At 37.6% G+C, this 22,103-nt stretch overlaps 1 pseudogene; it reads left to right on the plus strand.

Moving 5' to 3' along the window:
* The first annotated feature begins 528 nt into the window (after nucleotides 1-528).
* LOC124508243 (52 kDa repressor of the inhibitor of the protein kinase-like) overlaps nucleotides 529-22,103 on the plus strand; it is a 61,376-nt pseudogene continuing 39,801 nt past the window's right edge.

A 22,103-nucleotide genomic window follows, 5' to 3' on the forward strand; every position in this document is an offset into this window, starting at 1 on the left:
CAAAAGGTGATTGTAGCTGGTGATTTCCGGAAAGGAAGAGGCAGCAGCAACCCTTTTGTGGTTTTTAGACAGTGGTGAGAATTCTGTCCCTTTGTCTTTAAGCAGTATATTAACACACTTCAGCTTTTTCTTTCAGCATTTTATTCAAAGGCAAGAGAGGAGTCAGGGATGAGTCCAAAGTTTTTACTTGAACCACTGGAAGGATGGAGTTACCTTAACTAAATAAACAGAGGCAGACTCAGGGAAAAGAAAGTTTTGGGGAAAAGATCAGGAGTTCATTTTGGGATATGTGAAAAATTGAGATGCCTGTTAGACATCCCAATAGAGACATTGAGTAGGCACTTGGGTATAGGAGTGTAGACAAGTCAGGTCTGGAAATGTAAATATGGAAGTCACATACATACACAAGACTCCCAAGGGAGAAAACATGGATACAGTCTAAGACCAAGAGCCAAGACTGAGCCTAGGAGCACTCCTGTTTTTACAGTCAGAGAGACAGGAGGAACCAGCCAAGAAGATGGAGGAGTAATGGCCACTGAGGGCAATGGGGGCCAGGAGAGGAGGGTATCCTGAAAGTCAGGGGAAGAAAATGTTTCAAGGAAGAAAAAGAAAGTGAGAACACTATTGATGGGCAAGTGAGGATAACGGAAATAGTGCCTTGGATTTTATAATGTGGGAGACATTAGTAACTATAGCAAGGGCAGTTTATGTGGAGAGGAGGGGGTAAGGGCCTGAGTGAGTGGGTTCAGGAGAGAATAGGAGAAGAATTGCTGGCATGAAGGATACATGATTATGTTAAGGAATTTTTCTGCAGAGTGAACAGAAATAGAGCAGTAAGCTAGAGGCAAAAGTGAGGTCAAGATTGTTGATATTGTTGATGTTTAAGTGGAAGAAATAATACCATAGTTTTATATTAATGGAAATGTCTAGTAGAAAGGAATTGAAATATCGATGCATCGGAGAGAAGGGAGAAATTGCTGGAGCAATTCTCAGAATGTCTCACAGAACTGAAGACATTCTAATCTTGTGCCAAAGCCTGTTCTCATTCTACACACAATGAATGCCAACAACTCTGGTTATGGAAATAGTTTCTGCAGGCAGAGAGTGGAAATCTATTTGAAAACCTCCGTCTCTGTATCGTGGAGTCCAAGGACAGGGTGTATGGATAAAAATGCTGACCTTAATGCCTCAGGTCATTGAGCCAAGGATACATACTTTTGGGCACCCACACAAATACCACCCAAACTACCTTTCTGTGCAGCGTAGGTTGTAATAATACCTCACTAAAACAGATTTCATATCATTTGTGATCATCTGAAGGGACAAAATTTAAAATTTCCCTTTTACCTCAGAGATACTATTTTTATAGAAAATTAAATCCATTTACAAAATTATATGGGACATTTTGCATAATTTTTAAAGGTATCAGACATTATCTTCAATGTAAATGCAAAAAATAAACTTCAATTTAAGTAGCAACTGGCGGTAAGCTCATTCTTCTTGTATCACATCAGTTCATTTTTTCTATTTCACTGAGGTGATCTATTAGTCAATGTTTTCTTGGCTTACTTTGAATTATTACACTATAGTATTTTTTAATACTATAAGAGTTTAAGATTGCTGTTTATGAAAAATATTCTATTAGTCTAATTTTTAAATAACAAAGAAAAATTTCTCCCCATAGATATGCTTTACAGAAATTTTAAAGGCTTGAAATTTTCCTTCCTAAACTTTCCTTAGAAAGAGAAAACCAGTTCAAAGAGAACTTTTCAGTATTTTCCACCAGTTACCCTTACTAGCAGAAGACAGCAAAGGCATACCTGGGGGGCAATGGGGGTATTGGCCAGTGTGGCCAATAAAATCATAACATTTATTTGGAATCTCCTTTTCAGACATTAAAACCCATTTTATAGTATAATAATACTATGTTTTACAATATAGTAAATTATTTTAAATTATAATTTCGGGGAAAAATGTATTCTACTTGTCTCATTGGCTCAATGAAGAAGCTGCTTGACATAGGTTCTGTCCATGTCAGAGCTCTGGAATGAACTGAGGCTCAGCCAATGCAGATTCATCATCTAGGTACTTTCTCTTCTCTAGCTGCAAGTCTCTAGAACACACACCCACACCCACAAAAATATACTAATAAAATGGCAACCATTTGTTATTGCTTTACGAATTATAAAAGGGTAAATGCTGAGGAAACATTCTTTGAATGCTACTAGAGAGAAAGTTACAGTGCAATATTTTTGGGTTCCTGTGGTAGAAAATCCTGATGGTTGCATCATTCTGTTTACAGGCCTAATAACCAGTGTCATAACAATCCAGTCGGCCTCTTTAACTGTCTCCATAGAATTCTTGTCAGAGCACTTTCATGTTGAAGAAAGAAGACTAGTGATGTTTTCTATTTTGCTAAATTTATAAGCTTCACTACACTTAAATACATCAAGAATCTCAAATAAGGTAGTCCTTATGATTTTCATCTCTCAATGTTTATTTTTATCACAGAACTTTTGTTGATTACAGAAAAAAAACTAACAGTTTTGCTCTGCAATTGTTTTCTGAAATTGTTCAGACTTCAAATAAACCAACCAAAAGCTGTTAAGTAAGACAACTAAGACTTTATCATTAAGATGAACAATTGAGTCAGACTACCCAGGTTTTTGTCTTTTGCTGTCACATCTCTCTTCTTGTTAATGAAAAGCAAGTCAATCCTGAGTGTGAAACCTTTTCGTGGTCCACTTTCCCCATCTCGTATTATTTTGAACCAAATCCTAAATGTCATATGAATTTATCCATAAATATTTCAATATACCAAAACATTTGATTAAGGACCGTTACATCAGGAAATTGAATTTGTTAGCAGGAGCCAGTGGCTTTGCATACAATCCAAATAATCACAAGTGATTTCTAAGGTGACAAACTTTTCTAAGGTAGATAGAAATATCTATTGTACAATAAATATTTCGGCCTTCTTGACTCACTCCGAAGTCACATGTTCTACTTTGACTTCTGTGGTCAAAGCACAGGTCATGTGGGTCACAAATATCCACAGGATTTGATCTTGCCTCCTATGACATCTTGCAATCACTTGAAGAGACTCCAGGGCTAGTATCATTGGATACCTCAACTACACCAAAAAGGTCAGAGTTCTCAATTGCTCTCTACACATAAAAATTTTCTATTCCATAGTATCCATTCAAGAAAAACACAAGTTTTACTGACATGGAAAAGCAGAATTTTGATTTTACTTGCACATGTGTCATAAAACCCTTCTACAAGGCAAAAATTTTAAACAATTTTTCTCCAAAACCTTGACTAAAATTGACACACTAAAATGTGCCATAATTATCCTAGAGCTTTGGTGCTGCTGTCATAGTATATATAAATGTAACATATGTAATCCCAGTTATAATACTGCAAGAATAAGTATGCCCCTGCTTGGGACAAGAAGGAATCTGAAGGCCTTGGGTCTGTGTGTACTAGTGAGAGCCAGAAAGGGGCAGGATGCTCTAGGGGTGTGTTATGTGTAAGACCTCAAGCTGACCCCTCTTCATGGTAGCTGCTATCAGGGCATTCATCTCTCAGCTTGGAGAAGAGTGTAATAGATAATTATTTTGGTTTCCCTCTTTCTTTTTTATGTATTTTACTTTTCATTCTTTGATCCAGCTACTGAATTCATCACTCCTTCTGGTTGTTCTCCCCAACTTTGTGTAGTGGAGCAGGGGGATAAGAGAAGTTTGTAAAGAAAGGGGTCTTTTTAGGTTTTTTTTTTCCCCTTAAAGTCTCTCTGTCCCTGCTCTTGAATAATTGTTGATAATTTTTTCATTTGTAGGTGCTGATAAAAGTGTAATTATCAGGAATTAATTATGAAAAAATAAGTATACCAAGCCCATCTACTGCTGGAAATGCTATTATTTATCAGGATAAAATTGTCATGACATTAATCCATAGTCATCCATTCAATAACATCTATGGAGTACACACTAAATGTGAGGTAGCAGGGAGGAATCTGACGTTAATTAAAAAAAAATTTTTTTTAATGTTTATTTATTTTTGAGAGAGAGAGAAACAGAGCACAAGTGGGGGAGGAACAGAGAGAGAGGGAGACACAGAATCTGAAGCAGGCTCCAGGCTCTGAGCTGTCAGCACAGAGCCCGACGCGGGGCTCGAACTCACAAACCGTGAGATCATGACCTGAGCCAAAGCCGTATGCTCAACCGACTGAGCCACCCAGGCGCCCCAAGATGTTAATTTTTAAAAATGGTCCCTGACCTCAAGGAGTTTACAAAAGAGAAAAAACCTATACATAAAAATTGTAATACAAGGTGGAATGTAGTATGTACTATGTCAGCATCTTTTTAAAAATGGTCTGAGACCACCTACTAAATCAATCTCTGGTTGTAGGGCTCAAGAATCTGCATTTTGGGGGCACCTGGTGGCTCAGTCAGTTGAGTGTCCAACTCTTGATTTCAGCTTGGGCCATGATCTCACAGTTCCTGTGCTGGAGCCCAACATCGGGCTCCATGCTAACAGCGTATAGCCTGCTTGAGATTCTGTCTCCGTCTCCCTCTCTGCCCCTCCCTCCACTCATGCTCCCTCTCTCTTTCAAAACAAATAAATAAATAAACATTAAAAAAAAAAAAGACAGGACTTCCAGGTAATTCTCATACACAATAAAATGTTTTATATTTTTAGACATTTTCTTGGAGAAGATAAGAATAAAGGGGTCAGGGGGCACCTGGGTTGCCTCAGTCGGTTAAGCATCTTACTCTCGATTTTGGCTCAGGTCATGATCTCACCATTCCATGAGATCAAACCCTGAATTGGGCTCTATGCTGACAGTGCAGAGCCTGCTTGGGATTCTCTCTCCCAGCTGTCTCCCCAACGCCTCTCAAAATAAATAAGTAAACATAAAATAAATAAATAAATAAATAAATAAATAAATAAATAAAGGAATCAATTCCAGCATGAAGAGAATCAGGAAACAAAAAACCAATAGAGAAGAAAATCAGGAAAAACTTATTATTTTCTCCAGTAATGATTAAATGATGATTAAACTCTGCTCTTGATAGCTAACTTTTAGTATGTCATTACATTGCAGGTTCATCACTTTTAATTTAAGAAACTCTCGAATTGCACAGTTAAGTGGATTTTGAAATACATACAAATTTCCTTATTCTTGTTTCAAGTTTCAGAAAATGCTTCTGAAACTGTAGATCAAACTCAGAAAATATATATGTGTGTATAAAGCAACTTGATGTGACTTTTTTTAATGTTTATTTGAGAGAGAGAGAGAGATAAAGAGTGTGAGCAGGGGAGGGTCAGAGAGAGAGGGAGACACAGAGGTATCAGCCCAGAGACCAACGCGGGGTTCAAACTAAAGAACTGTGAGTTCATGACCTGAACCGAAGTTGGACACCCAACCAACTGAGCCACCCCTTGATGTGACTTTTGATTGAAACAACATTGGTTGTCATGGAAGTTACTTTACCATACTATAAGTTTTGCACAAAGCAATGTTTTGGCTTGTATTTTAGGTTGAATTTATTAAGAAACATTATCAAGTCTGCAGTAAAAGTTAATTTCCAAAGCTATTTAGTGTTTGATAATAGCAGTTGAGGGCAGTTCTTCTCTTTGAGAAAAATTTTAGTCTCAGCCTGAGCTCAAAAAATTGCATTAAAAACTTACCATTGCTGAGCCATTGAACTGTTTTGGGGGAGGGTGAGTCAGGATATTCATACAATTTTTCAGTCATTTAATTTTATTTTTATTTTTATTTTTAATTATTTTTTTAATTTATATCCAAGTTAGTTAGCATATGGTGCAACAATGATTTCAGGAGTAGATTCCTTAATGCCCCTTACCTATTTAGCCCATCTCCCCTCTCACAACCCCTCCAGTAACCCTCTGTTTGTTTTCTATATTTAAGAGTCTCATGTTTTGTCCTCCTCCCTGTTTTTATATTATTTTTGCTTTCCTTGTGTTCATTTGTTCTGTGTCTTAAAATCGTCATATGAGTGAAGTCATATGATATTTGTCTTTCTCTAATTTCGCTTAGCATAATACCCTCCAGTTCCATCCACGTAGTTGCAAACAGCAAGATTTCATTGTTTTTGATTCCCGAGTAATACTCCATTGTGTGTGTGTGTGTGTGTGTGTGTGTGTGTGTGTGTGTGTGTATATACACATATATGTATATATATATATATACATATATACATACATATATACATATATATGTGTGTGTGTATATATATATATATATATATATATATATATACACACACACACACCACATTTTCTTTATCCATTCATCCATCGGTTGACATTTGGGCTCTTTCTGTACTTTGGCTATTGTTGATAGTGCTGCTATAAACATTAGGGTGCATGTGCCAGTTTGAAACAGCATAACTGTATCCCTTTGATAAATACCTAGTAATGCAATTGCTGGGTTGTAGGGCAGTTCTATTTTTAATTTTTTGAGGAACCTCCATACTGTTTTCCAGAGTGGCTGCACCAGCTTGCTTTCCCACCAGCAGTGCAAAAGAGTCCTCTGTCTCCGCATCCTTGCCAACATCTGTTGTTGCCTGAGTTGTTAACGTTAGCCATTCTGACAGGTGTGAGGTGGTATCTCATTGTGGTTTTGATTTGTATTTCCCTGATGAGGAGTGACATTGAGCATTTTTTCATGTGTCGGTTGGCCATCTGGATATCTTCCTTGGAGAAGTGTCTTTTCATGTCTTTTGCCCATTTCTTCACTGGATGATTTGTTTTTTGGGTGTTCAGTTTGATAAGTTCTCTATAGATTTTGGATACTAACCCTTTATCTGATATGTCATTTGCAAATATCTTCCCCCATTCTGTCAGTTGCCTTTTAGTTTTGCTGATTGTTTCCTTTGCTATGCAGAAGATTTTTATTTTGATGAGGTCCCAATAGTTCACTTTTGCTTTTATTTCCCTTGCCTACAGAGACATGTTGAGTAAGAAGTTGCTGTGGCTAAGGTGAAAGAGGTTTTGCTTGGTTTCTCCTCAAGGATTTTGGTGGCTTCCTGTCTTACATTTAGATTTTTCATCCATTTTGATTTTATTTTTGTGTATGGTGTAAGAAAGTGGTCTAGGTTCATTCTTCTGCATGTCACTATCCAATTTTCCCAACACCATCTGCTGAAGAGACTGTCTTTATTCCATTGGATATTCTTTCCTGCTTTGCCAAAGATTAGTTGGCCATATGTTTTTGGGTCCATTTCTGGGTTCTCTACTCTCTTCCATTGATCTGAGGGTCTGTTTTTGTGCCAGTACCACACTGTCTTGATGATTACAGTTTTTTAATACATCTTGAACTCCGGGATTGTGATGCCTCCAGCTTTGGTTTTCTTTTTCAAGATTGCTTTGGCTATTTGGAGTCTTTTCTGGTTCCATACAAATTTTAGGATTGTTCTAGCTCTGTGAAGAATGCTGGTGTTATTTTAATAGGGATTGCATTGAATATGTAGATTGCTTTGGGTAGTATTGACATTTTAACAATATTTGTTCTTCCTATCCAGGAGCATGGAATATTTTTCCTTTTTTTTTTTTTTGGTCTTCTTTAATTTCTTTTATAAGCTTTCTATAGTTTTCAGTGTATAGATCTTTCACCTCTTTGGTTAGATTTATTCCCAGTTATTTTATGGGTTTTGGTGCAATTGTAAATGGTATTGATTCCTTGATTGCTTTTTTTGTCGCTTCATTATTGGTGTATAGGAATTCAACCAATTTCTGTGCTTTGATTTTATCTCCTGCAACTTTGCTGAATTCATGGATCTGTTCTAGCAGTTTTTTGGTGGAATATTTTAGGTTTTCCATATAGAGTATCATGTCATCTGCAAAGAGTGAAAGTTTGACCTCCTCCTGGCTGATTTGGATGCCTTTTATTCCTTTGTGTTGTCTGATTAGTGAGGCTAAGACTTCCAATACTATGTTGAATAACAGTGGTGAGAGTGGACAACCCTGTCGTGTTCCTGACTTTAGGGGGAAGGTGCTCAGTTTTTCCCCATTGAGAATGATATTAGCAGTGGGTCTTTCATATATGGTTTTTATGATCTTGAGGTATGATCCTTCTATCCCTACTTTCTTGAGGGTTTTTATGAAGAAAGGATGCTGTATTCTGTCAAATGCTTTCTCTGTATCTATGGAGAGGATCATGTGGTTCTTGTCCTTTCTTTTATTGATGTGAGGTATCACATTGATTGTTTTGAGGATATTGAAACAGCCCTGCATCCCAGGGACAAATCCCACTTGGCCATGGTGAATAATTTTTGTAATGTGTTGTTGCATCCGGTTGGCTAGTATCTTGTTGAGGATTTCTGCATCCATGTTCATCAGGGATTGGTCTTTAGTTCTCCTTTTTAGTGGAGTCTTTGGTTTTGGAATCAAGGTAATGGTGGCTTCATGGAATGAGTTTGGAAGTTTCCCTTCCATTTCTATTTTTTTGGAACAGCTTCAAGAGAATAGGTGTTAACACTTCTTTAAATGTTTGGTAGAATTCTCCTGGAAAGCCATATGGCCCTGGACTCTTGTTTTTTGGGAGATTTTTGATTACCAGCTCAATTTCTTTACTGGTTATGGGTTAGTTCAAATTTTCTATATCTTCCTGTTTCACTTTTGGTAGTTTATATTTTCTTCCAGATTGCCCAATTTATTGGCATATAATTTCTCATAATATTGTCTTATTATTGTTTTTATTTCTGCAGTGTTCGTTGTGATCTCTCCTCTTTCATTCTTGATAGTATTTATTTGAGTCCTTTCCTTTTTCTTTTTGATCAAACTGAGTAGGAGTTTATCAAAGAACCAGCTTCTGGTTTCATTGATCTGTTCTACTGTTTTTTTTTTTTTTGGTTTCAATAGCATTGGTTTCTGCTCTGATCTTTATTATTTCCTGTCTTCTGCTGATATTGGGTTTTATTTGCTGTTCTTTTCCAGCTCTTTAAGGTATAGGGTTGGGTTGTGTATCTGAGACCTTTCTTCCTTTTTAAGGAAGGCCTGGAATGCTATATACTTCCTTATTATGACTGCCTTTGCTGCATCCCAGAGGTTTTGGGCTGTGATGTTATCATTTTCATTGGCTTCCATGTACTTTTTAATTTCCTCTTTAACTTCTTGGTTAACCTTTTCGTTCTTTAGTAGGATGTTCTTTAATCTCCAAGTATTTGTTGTCTTTCTAAATTTTTTCTTGTGGTTGATTTAGAGTTTCATAGCATTGTGGCCTGAAAATATGCACGGTGTAATCTCAATCCTTTTGTACTTGCTGAGGGCTGATTTGTGTCCCAGTATGTGATCTATTCTGAATGTTCCATGTGTACTCGAGAAGAATGTGTGTTCCTCTGCTTTAGGATGAAATGTTTTGAATATATATGTTAAGTCCATCTGGTCCAGTGTGTCATTCAACACCATTGTTTCCTTCTTGATTTTCTGTTTAGATGATCTTTCCATTGCTGTAAGTGGGGTATTGAAGTCCCCTACTATTATGGGATTATTATCAATGAGTTTCTTTATGTTTGTGATTAACTGATTTGTACATTTGGGTGTTCCACGTTTGGAGCATGAATGTTTACAATTATTAGATCTTCTTGGGGGATAGACCCCTTAATTTTGACATAATGCCCTTCTTCATCTCTTGTTCTGTCTTTATTTTAAAGTCTAGATTGTCTGGCATAAGTATGGCTACTCTGGCTTTCTTTCAGAGATCATGAGCATGATAGATGGTTCTCCATCCCCTTACTTTCAATCTGAAGGTGTCTTTAGGTCTAAAGTGGGTCTCTTGTAAACAGCATATAGATGGATCTTGTTTTCTTGTCCATTCTCTTACCCTATGTCTTTTGATTGGAGCATTTAGTCCATTGATGTTCAGAGTGAGTACTGAAAGGTATGAACTTATTATCATTATGTTGCCTGTAGAGTTGGAGTTTCTGGTGGTGTCCTCTGGTCCTTTCTAGTCTTTGTTGCTTTTGGTCTTTTTGTTTTTTGTCTTGTTTTGTTTTTTCATCTTTTCTCCTCTCAGAGAGTCCCCCTTAAAATTTCTTGCAGCACTGGTTTAGTGGTCATGAACTCCTTTAATTTTCATTTGTCTGGGAAACTTTTTATCTCTCCTTCTATTTTGAACGACAGCCTTGCTGGATAAAGAATTCTTGGCTGCATATTTTTCCAATTCAGCACATTAAATATATCCTGCCCTCCTTTCTGGCCTGCCAAGTTTCTGTGAATAGGTCTGCTGTGAACCTGATCTGTCTTCTCTTATAGGTTAAGGACTTTTTTCCCCTTGCTGCTTTCATGATTCTTTCCTTGCCTGAGTATTTTGTGAATTTGACTATGATATGCCTTATTGATGGTTGGTTTTTGTTGAATCTAATGGGAGTCCTCTGTGCTTCCTGGATTTTGATGTCTGTTTCCCCAGGTTAGGAAAGTTTTCTGCTATGATTTGCTCATGTAAACCTTCTACCCCTTTTTCTCTCTCTTCACCTTCTGGGACCCCTATGATTCTAATGTTATTCCTTTTTAATGAGTCACTGAGTTCTCTAATTCTTAAATCATGCTCTTTTGCCTTAGTATCCCTCTTTTTTTCTGCTTCATTGGTCTCCATAAGTTTGTCCTCTATATTGTTAAATTCACTGCTCTACTTCATCCATCCCTGCCGCCGTGGTATTCATTAGAGATTGCAGCTCAGTTATAACATTTTTTATTTCATCTTGACAAGCTTTTACTTCTTTTATCTCCACAGAAATGGATTCTATGCTTTTTTTAACCCCAGCTAGTATTCTTATTATCGTGATTCTAAATTCTAGTTCAGACATCTTGTTTGTATCTGTGTTGATTAAGTCCCTAGCTGTCATTTCTTCCTGTTCTTTCATTTGGGGAGAATTCCTTCATTTCATCATTTTTAAGGAAGAAGAGGAATTAATAAAGTAAAAAAAAAAATTAAAAGCAACACAAAAAAAATTAAATAAGGGATGCTATATCCTAGGTGTGTTTTGGTCTGGTTGCTGAAAGGAGCTTGACAGATTAGAGAAAAAAAGGAAAGATAAGAAAAGAAAAAGCAGAAAAAAGGGGGAAAAAAGGAAAACATTTGAAAATTTGAAAAAATGAATACAGTAAAATAGAATAAAACGAAATGATTGATATAAAATAGAATTTTTAAAATTTACAAAAAAGTAAAATACATAGTAGAAAAAAATTAAAGAAAAATCTTTTTAATAAAAATGGAAAATAAAATAAATTTTTTTCTCTTTCTGCTGAGTTCTGTGGTTCAGGTTGTGCAGATTGTTGCGTTAATCCTCAATCAGTGTTTTAGGTGTGCAAGATGGTTTAGTGTTGATCTGGCTGCATTTCAGGGACGAGAGACACAAAAACACCTTCCATGCTGTTCTGCCATCTTGGCTCTTCCCTCTTCACCTGAAACTTTCCATTTTCATATCCCCTTTATCACAGAACAAGGAAATTTTTCCATCTGAAAAGGAGCCTACAATCCCCTAACCACCAATTTCTCTGTCCTGGCTGTAGTTTATGAAAATAATCCGAGGAGCTTTTAAAACCTGTGGGGGCCCCACCTCCAGATATTCTGGTTTAATTATCTAAGATAAGGGCCTGGGCCCCTATGTTCTGAATATGTAGCCAGGGTTGTGAACCACTGACTACCCAACCCCTTCATTCTATAGATGAGGAAATTGGGGTTAATTAAAATTGTACCAATATAGCATATTTAGATTAAAATTTTTTCATAAATAAGTAATGATTTCTAAAACCTGAAACTTGTTGACCAAGTGAAGCTTAACTGTTCAGACAACTGTTTACCATCTTTCTCTTTGTTTTCTTCTTCCTCTTCTTCTTTTTTTTTTTTCCAGAAACTAAAGGTCTTCTTTATCCCTGCATTAGCTCTGTGAACACAGGTTAATGCTTCTAACCTTTCTTTGAAAAAATTATTAGGAAAACATTTACCCATAGAGCTGAAACAGGCAAATTTCAAAAGAATAAAACTTGAAATACCACAGTTGACTCCCACTTTTTAACCTGCTCTCACAGAACTTCAGCATGCATTCACATATGTGAGAAGAGCTATTTTAAGTAGCCCACACAATTAAAAACCAAACAAGGATTAAAATCTGAGAGGTAAATGGGTGCTATGGTAATTTTCAAAAAATGGTGTAACTTCTTTGACATACCTTCCCCCAAGAGTGGGGTTCCCATGACACTGAGAGGCTGTGATGGCTTTAACTAATAGAGCAAGGCTCAGCACACCTTTTCAGTAAAGGGCCAGATAGTTAATATTTTAGGCTTTGCAGGCCTTAAGGTCTCTGTTGCAACTACTCAACTCTAAATTGTAGCATGAAAGTAGCCATAGACAAAATGTAAACAAATGGACATGGCTATGTTCCAATAACACTTTATTTACAATGACAGGTGGCATGCTGAATTTGGCACGAGGTCATAGTTCACTGATCTCTGCAACAGAATATGGAAGAAATGCTACGTGACTTCTAAAACTAGGTCATAACAAGCCCTACAGCTTCCACCTGTGTCTCCTGGAACACTCTCAGAAAGCTCCATCTTGGAACTTAGCCAGCACCCTGTGAGAAGCCAAAGCCAGAGAGACAGGCCCTATGTAAGTGATCTGGTCAACAGCCCTGGCTTTGCCCAGCCTTCATGCCTTCCCAGCCTAGGTGTTGAGATGTGAGTGAAGAAGCCTCATGATGATTCCACTGCCCATCTGTTCAAGTCACCACTGAACACTGAGTCTTCCTGGCTGAGGCTCTGGACAGAGTGCAACAGAGACAAAACATCCCTACCATGCCCCATCGGAATTCTGTGAGGATAGTAAAACTGTTGTTTTCACATTGCTAGATTTAGAGGTGGCTTGTCATGTAGCAATAGATAACTAGAACAGAGGATGACTAACAAAACCTCTTAATATCACATGTGGAAGGCTAAAAATCTCAGAAGAGAAAGCTGGAGTAACAAACTCATTTGAAAATATTTAATTTAAAAAAAACAACTTATGCTTGTAAGTCATAAATCTAAAGAAACTTGTAATGTTTACATTCTGGAGTAAGGTGTGAAACATAGATGCCCATCAATTTGGGACTGTCCAATAACAATGGCTTTATAACTGTTGAAAAAACACAAATCTGGGACTAGTTACCAACTAATCATTAAATGTTTATTTGGTTGAAAATAGTCAACAATTAGGATCAGCTAACAATTACTCCAACTGGCCAAACCATTTTTTGTGTCTGGATACAATGTTGAATGCTCCGCTATGCTATGGCTCCAGACACCTTGGACATAATACTAAAACAAAATTTGTGAAGCTAGTCAATACTGGAAAAGCTTTGTAACTTTAAGTAATATGATCTATACTATAGTTGCAGGTAAATTATTTAAAAATCTACCCTAATAGATATTCACTAATGCTGAACTTCAGGTATACATGGATTAACAATTTGCTAACAATTTGGTTATAGGTGTTTAAACTTCCCCTGCCCTCAAACCAGCAAGCCCTTGGATATGGTACTGTGTCAGGATTGTCCTAAAAGGCGCAGAGTTTAGGCTGAAGCAAATATGCGAGCATTACTGTGAGGCACAGATAAAATCAAGTCCAGCACAGAAGAGACAAAACCAAGCATGAAGTAAGGGTACAATCTTAAGCCACCAACATAGAATGAGCATTTATAAGAGAAACTAAAAAAAAATCATTACGGATACTTCCAGAGATTCTGGAACACAGCTGTAGGTACTTTTTCTAGGGAAGAAAAATGGTTCTAAGACCAATTCTGACATGTGTGTGGAGGAGGCTCCCCACCCTGTCCCACACACACCACCACACAATGCTCAGGACACAAAGTAGGTGTTCTATAGAGTTCAACTCAATTCTGAACTGTCTACCCAGAGATAGCATCAGACTCCAAAGGGACAGGGCTCAATCCCAAAAGAATACCCTCCACTTGAGAAGCCATTCACAAGCTCAAGTTAACACCTATGCTTCTGACCAACCACCTATAGACTGGAGGTTCCAAAGATCCACTCCTTGGATTTCAGATGCCAGTTCCAAGTCCAGGTTGTTAGCTGTGCTTCTTCTTAGCAACTGGCTATAAATCAGAGGTTCTCATGACCTGTACCCTTTCAGATTCAACTGATTAGCTAGAGTAGCTCACAGAACTCAGGGAAACACTTACTCACATTTACCAGTTTATTATAAAAGTATATAATAAAGGATACAGGTGGACATCCAGATGGAAGAGATGCACAGGGCAAGGTATATGGCAAGGGGCATGGAGCTTCCATGCCCAGCATAGGTGTGCTACTCTCCCAGCACTTCCAGCTCTCCCAGTTCACCAACCTGGAAGCTGACCAAACTGTCCATTTCTAAATTTTTATGGAGACTTTATTACATAGGCATGATTGATGAAGTCATCAGCCATTGGAAATCTATTCAATCTCCAGCCATTCTCCCCTCCCAAGAGGTATAAGGGTGGGACTGAAAGTCCCAACCCTACAATCCAGCAATCAGCCCAATTCTTAGAAGACCCAGGGGCATTCCAAAATTCACCTCATTAACATGACAAAAGGTACCTTTATCTCTTTCACCACTTAAGAAATTCCAAGCCTTTTAGAAGGTCTGCACTAGAAACAGGACAAAGGCCAAATATATATTTCTTATTATAATTCATAATATCACAGGAAGGCAGCTATTAAAAGATGATATTGCTAAAAAGAAAAAAAAAAGAAATTATGGATTCATTCTTGCACTTACTTGCTGTAGCTGACAGATCTCATGCCCAGTACCCTTATTAGCCTCCCATGGTTAAATTTTTACAACTAGTTGTTATCCAGCAATATTCTATACTTTGCCAGGCTTAACAAACAAAAAGTATATAGGCAAACTACCCATAGGTGGGACAGCAACCACAAGTTGAAGAATCAAACTATTAAGTTAGAACAAGATTTCTTATAACTTTGGTACTATTGACATTCAGGTGACACTGTTTGACATAATTTTTTGTTGTGGGGTGGTCCTATTCATTGTTAGGATGTTTAGTGGCATCTCTAGCCTCTACCTGCTAGATGCTAGTAGTGTCCCCCAACTCAAGTCATGTCAATCAAAAATGTCTCTAGATGTTGCTAGATGTCCCCAAGGGACAAAGCTGCCCCCAGCTGAAAACCCCTGGATTAGAAATAGAATTTTCCATGTGGTGTTCGTGTTCTCTCTGCTTCCTTTTTTAGAGGACATACTAGGCGATTACTACTGGGGGAGGTCATGGCTATCCTTTTTGGTAATAGACTTAAAGTGTTTCCTATTGGACTGAGATCCTCAGTTCCTCAGGAGCAAATGACCAGAGGCCTCCCTTGGTTTCCTTGCTGCATTGACTTTTTCATGGGGTGGCTCATTAAATTTTTTTTTAATGTTTATTTGTTTTTGACAGAGAGAGAGAGAGAGAGACAGAGCATGAGCGGGGAGGGGCAGAGAGAGAGGGAGACACGGAATCCGAAACAGGCTCCAGGCTCTGAGCTGTCAGCACAGAGCCCGATGCAGGGCTCAAACCCACAGACGGTGAGATCATGACCTGAGCAGAAGTTGGGCACTCAACCAAATGAGCCACCCGGCACCCCAAGGGGTGGCTCATTAAAAAGATAGTTGATTTTATCAGAACAAGGAAGCAAGAGAAAAAGAGAAAATGCAAGCAAGACCAAGTCAGTCTTTTGTAACTTAATCTCTGAAGTGATATCCATCAATTTTGCCTATTCTGTTCATTAGAAGTAATGAACTAGGGCCAGCCCATACTCAGGCAGACTCGCTGGGGGCCACTTTAGACGACTGACTACACTGGGGTGCAAGGGAGGTAAAATTTTTTTGAAAGTCTGCATGTCTAAAAAAGGTCTTTTTTCTACTCTCATATTTAATCAATAGTTTAAGCATAGAATTCTAGGTTGAAGGTGATGGGCTGGCTCTCCTCCCCTAACCTACCTGAGGGTGAGCTGCCCTAAGAAGATAGGAAGGGGAGAGCTGGACCTGTAGGGAAGGGACACCTAACTCCTTCACAGCCCCCACTGCACGAGGAAGAGTCAGGCCTGTTCTTCTTCAGGCTCCCCGGGGGGACCTGGCCAGATGCAAAAGTAGCTGAAGATTATAGAAGAGCAGACTTAAAAGATAAAACTTAGAAGAGACAACATTACTGATTATGTGCCAAACACTTGGAGACCCCTACAATCTGCAGAACTAGTCCTTATAGGACAAATTTTTATCGTACAAGTTGTCTGAACAATCTGCATTATAAACATAGAAAGTGAATAAAAGAACTGAGTGAAGATGAAATCAGGATATTGAAACATAAAAACAAAAAAAAAAAAGAGAAAAAAATTGATGAACCTTCTGTCCAGGAACAAAACAATAAAGACATACACAGCTATGCCTAGAACCCCAATGCGGGAGGTAAAGAACTGGATGAAGACATTTTACCTCTAACCCTTGAAGAGAAGGAAAACAATACCTAAAATCTTTATTTGAAATTTTGATTCTTATGTAAACAAAATCTACCTCTGGAAGGACCTGAAGCTGATGAAATCTCATAAACTCTATATTCCTGTATCTTTCAAGCATTGCTGAAGTGCAGGATAAATTCTAGTGAAGAGGTCTTGAGAAAGCACTTCAAGGCACCAACTAACAAGTTCCATTGAAAAACAGCAAGAGTCAGACATTGGATCTGTGAGTGCTGCACTCAGGAAGAAACCATCAGGCAACTGAGATTCACTTCCCTTTCATGATCACTGGTGGTATGTGGACATAGTAGGGGAACACCCACCTGTTGATGAATCCATACCTGGGAGAAGAATTTGTGGGCTTCCTGCCCTATGAAGATAATGTCTGCCTTAATGAAGATAATTTTGGGTGTGTAATTTCACACTGTAATAACCGTGAAGTGGGGACTAAATATGGAGTACTGTCCAGGCCAGGAGTACCATATGTCCAGTAGATTTTCATCAAAAATGAAAACTGCTTCAAGACTTTTAGAGAAATAGTCCTAAGCTCTGTACACACTCTGCTCTTCCTGTGCCTTAAATATGTGGTTGGCAAACCAGTGCCTGTTATGGCAGTATCAGTTGCATTGGGAACGATTGAGGAAGTCTGTTCTTTTACCCATCAATCACCACAACTCATATATGACAATGTAATTTCTGTCGTTTTTCAGAACAATGAAGAAAAGAGTAATGACCTGAAGGAAACTTGTCATTCTCAATTGAGAGACAAGCATGGTGTTTTTGAAATTTTTATAGATTTCCTACAAGCACTTGTTTTATGTTTAGATGGTATAGCGACATAAGTATTAGACGGAATAACTGTAACTGGCTGAGAATCTGTCCCTCTGCCATCAACAGATTTTAATTTTATTTTTGTCATTACTGTTCTTAAAAATAGCCTATCTTGGGGCACCTAGGTGGCTCAGGCAGTTAAGCATCCAACTCTTGGTTTTGGCTCAGGTCATGAAATCATGGTTTCAAGCCCCGCAGTGGGCTCTGTGCTGGCAGTGCAGAGCCTGCTTGGGATTCTCTGTCTCCCTCTCTCTCTGCTCCGTGCCCCCTGGCCCCCATTCACGCTATCTCTCTCTCAAAATAAATAAATACTTAAAAAAAAAAGTCCTATCTTTTACAAGAGTCCTTGGACAAAATCCCCACATGACAAATCTTGGATGTTTTCTTTGCAGCTAGCAGCTTCTCTGCAGTTTTGCATTCACTAATAAGGTGATGGAAAACTCTAAAACTTACCACCGATTTTGGCTTGAGGAAGCCATAAATTTGATAACCAACCTGATATTCAAATGAAACTCCCTAAGAAATTCCACAGAGCTCAGCAAGGTAACTTGGAATCTCAACTAACCTCTGAGAATCACTATAAAAGATCCCTAAGTGTTGCAACAGGACAAGTTATTACTCAGGAACTTAAAGATATATTCTCAGAACAACACCTCAAAGCCTGAAAATGCTTATTTCGGGTATTGTCTGTCATGGGACAGCTCAAATTCAATGTAACAGAGAGCCCCATGCTGACTGACTTGTACAGAAGTGACTTAGCCAATCCTGACACACTCTCAGCCCAGCTTCCCTGTTAGAAAATCACATAGAAACATATAAGGAAAGAGGTAGAGCTCCCATCCACCACTTAGGAAGCCCTCCATCTGCCTGGCTTCAAGTTTCTTCCTAATGTTTATGCATTGCTGAAAGTCTTGTGTATTCTTCCTGTGATTTGTTTAAGAATGACTGCTGTGAAAACACTCAAAAGCATCTCAAAAGCATTCCTGGGGAACACTTTGACAGAATGAAGGTTAAGGAACTTGGCTTTGCCTAACATAAATGTTTTATATAAAACATTATCTGTATTTAATGGTAGACCCATATATCAATCTCTACACAAACAAGTCAGTGCTACACAAACAAGTCAGAATTGCCTACAGGTAATTGATAAACCATAAAAAAATACCTTTAAAAATGCTTAAAAATAGGTTTTCTCCTATGTTTAAAATTTGAAGGCAAAGTTGTAAGGTATATGTAGGCTGTTTAATCACTGAACATCTTTTTCTATGGGCCTCTTACTGAATATATCAGCCACTTGGTTGGTTTGAGCAACCACTATTTTAATGCTCACATCTTGAAGATATATTTTTCTTCCAGAAGACAGTATTGCAAGTACCATATTTCATTTCTGCATGATCTCCAGTTCTGGCACTCTAGGAATGTTTAAAATCATTTTGGATATAACATTTATTATCACTGAAGATCCAATTGTATTGAGTTATCACTTCTTTGAAGGAATAAATTTTGGGGAGGTGTGGGAGGAAAAAATAGATTTTATAAAATGTTACAAAGAAATTTACAACTGACCTTTGACTAGTTGGGTTTTTAAGTATATTGTTAAAGATTTGTAATGTACAGTTAATGGAATTATCAAGGAAAGGAAAACAGTGAGCTCATTAAACAAGAGTGTTAGTGCAGGTTTTATCTTTGTTAAGTGAACCTAAAGGAACAAGTTACAGTTGAAGTTCAAATGGAAGTGACTGCCATTCTTGTTCCATATCTGGTTGTTGTATTTGTTATTTTATTGAGCGTACACCTTTCTGAGTCTTAAGCTTTTAATCAGGTATATGTTAAACACTTCTGTTTCATGATCAAACAGAATCAGAGGCCATGGATACTGACAATTGGTATATCTATTTTCTTCTGTCTTTTTCTGTGACTGTATCTACTTCCTCATCTTGATCGGGAAAACTTACAAAAATAAGGGGCTTGTGGTTTATCTAGGAATAATGCACAAAATATGGCTATTATTTTTAGTGAGGAAAGTCAATTTTATTTCAATCTAAATAATAAGTGAATTTTAATTTCATCTTATTTCAGTGAAATAAGCTTATTTCAATCTAAATAAAATATGGGGTTTTTTTTTTTTCAAATTTTGTTTTAAAGAAAACATTATTCCCAGATGGGTTCACTGGTGAAATCTACCAAACATTTAAGGAAGAAATCACACCAATTCTCCATAATCTCATCCTAAAAATAGAAGCAGAAGGAACACTTCCTAACTAAGAGGCCAGAATTACCATGATACCAAAACCAAAGACATTACAAGAAAAAGAAACTATAGACAGACTCTCATGAATATAGATGCTAGAATATTTAACAAAATATTAGTAAACCAAATCCAATAATGTATAAAGAGAATTATATGCCATGAACAAATGGGATTTATCCCAGGTATGCAAAGTTGGTATAAGATTTGAAAATCAATTAATGTAATCCATTACATCAATAGGTTAAAAAACTTACATGATCATATCAATAGATGCAGAAAAAGTATTTGACAAAATCCCACTCCCATTCTTCATAAAATCTATCAGAAAACTAGGAATAGAGGGAAGCTTCCTCAACTTGATAACAACTAACATCATACTTAATGATGAGAACTAGAAGATTTCCCACTAAGATCGGGAACAAGGCAAGGATGTCCCTTTCCACCTTGGCAGGGTGGAACATCACTCTGGAAGTCCTTGCTAATGAAATAGGGCAATAGAAGGTAAACAAATTGGGAAGGAGGAAATAAAACTGTCTTTGTTCACAAATGAAGTCATTGTCTATGTAGCAAATCTGAAAAAATCAACAGAAAAACTCCTGGAACTATTAAGCAATTATAGCAAAGATGCAGGATAAAAGATTAATATACAAAAGCCAATCCCTTCTCAATTTACCAACAATGAAGTGGAATTTGAAATAAAGCAAGGTTCTAAATGGCTACACAATCATCCCAATGTCATTTATTTACTAATTCTTTTCCACATTGATTTCAAATGATGCCTGCATCATACAAAAAACTCCCATATATATTTTCAATTTTTAGACTCTCAAATACTATTTCATTTAAGTGTAGATTTCTGCATAATATACCAAACTGTTTTTACCATTGTAATTTGAAGATTAAATATCTAATTGGGTCAGTGTATTAGTAATTATTCCTGCATAGCAAATTACCCCAAAATGTAGCATCTTAAAACAACATTTATTATTTTGCACAATTTCTAGAGTCCAGGAATCTGGTAGCAGCTTAGCTGAGTAGTTTTGGCTGTCTCTTACAAGACTGCCGTAGAGGTGCTGGCTGGGGCTGCAGTCATTTCAAGGCTTGACTGGGGTTGAAGAACCCACTACTAAGCCCACTGACGTTGTTGACAGACATCAGTTCCTCACTTAATGTTGGCCAGAGGTTTTAGTTCCTTGTCATGTAGGACTCTCCATAGGGCTGCTCACAACATGGCAACTTGCTTCTTCCAGGGGAGAGACTGGGGAGCGGGAGGATGCCCAAGATGGCAGCCACAGTCTTTTATAACCCAATCTTGAAAATGACATACCATTACTTTTGCCATATGCTACTGGTCAGACCAATCCTGGTTTAATAGGTTTCCAGATTTAACAAATAAAAATATAGTACTCCCAGTTAAACTTGATTTTCAGATAAAAACCAAGACTTTTTATTATAACTATGTCGCATGCAATATTGAAGATACACTTATACTAAAAAAATATGCATTGCTTGTCTGAAACTCAAATTTAGTTGGGCATTCTATATTTTATCTGTCAACCTTACCCTGGTACAGTGTGGGAGGGGACAACATGAGGGTGTGAAAACCAGAAGACAGACAGAGATCATTAGAATCCATCTTGGAGGCTGGCTACCAGAGCTAAGTCTTCCCTTATAAGTCTTTATTTATTTTTTTTTCTGATCAGTTTCATGTAATTACTCTTCTAGTTGAACTGAAAATTAAGTTACCAAAAAAAAATGCAGTTATAGTTTTGGGGGGATTTCATTGAATCCATAGATCAAGGCAGTAAAAATAGACATATTTATAGCACGGAGTCTTCTGATCAAGACTTTCTACATCCTTGGGGCACCTCAGTGGCTCAGTGGGTTGAGCATCAGACTTCGGCCCCGGTCATGATCTCATGGTTCACAGAGCTTACTTTGGATCCTCTGTCCCTCTCTCTCTCTGCCCCTCCCCAGCTGGTGCTCTCGATCTCAAAAATAAACATTTTTTAAAAAAAGACATTTTACAGGCTCTACTAAGTTTTATATTTTTATTCATCTAGATTCTGTATATTTCCTATTAGGGTCTGCTGGTATTGCTGTTTTGATTTGAGATTGTAATAATTTTACCTATAATATTTTGAACAGGTTGTGGTTTAAATATAAAAATGCTACTGATTGTTACACATTTATTTTCTAAGGTTGCCTTAGCGAATACTCCTCTTATTTCTTCTTTTTAAAGTTTATTTTGAGAAAGAGAGAGAGAAAGAGCGAGCATGCACGGGCGGCAGAGAAAGAGAGAGAGAGACTCACAAGTAGACTCCGCGCTGTCAATTAAGAGCCCAGGCAGGGGCCTGAACTCACAAACTGTGAGATCATGATCTGAGCTGAAATCAAGAGTTGGATGCTCAACCAACTGAGCCACCCAGGTGCCCCAAATACTCTTTAATTCTAATAACTTTTAAGTTGATTCCCTTAGGTTTTCCGGTATATTGTGTCATCTGCAAATAAT

This window comes from Lynx rufus, unplaced genomic scaffold (genome assembly GCF_022079265.1).
Source record: "Lynx rufus isolate CCGP_SWC_20201006 ecotype Redwood Valley unplaced genomic scaffold, mLynRuf1.p SCAF_13, whole genome shotgun sequence".
NCBI classification, from domain to species: Eukaryota; Metazoa; Chordata; class Mammalia; order Carnivora; family Felidae; genus Lynx; species Lynx rufus.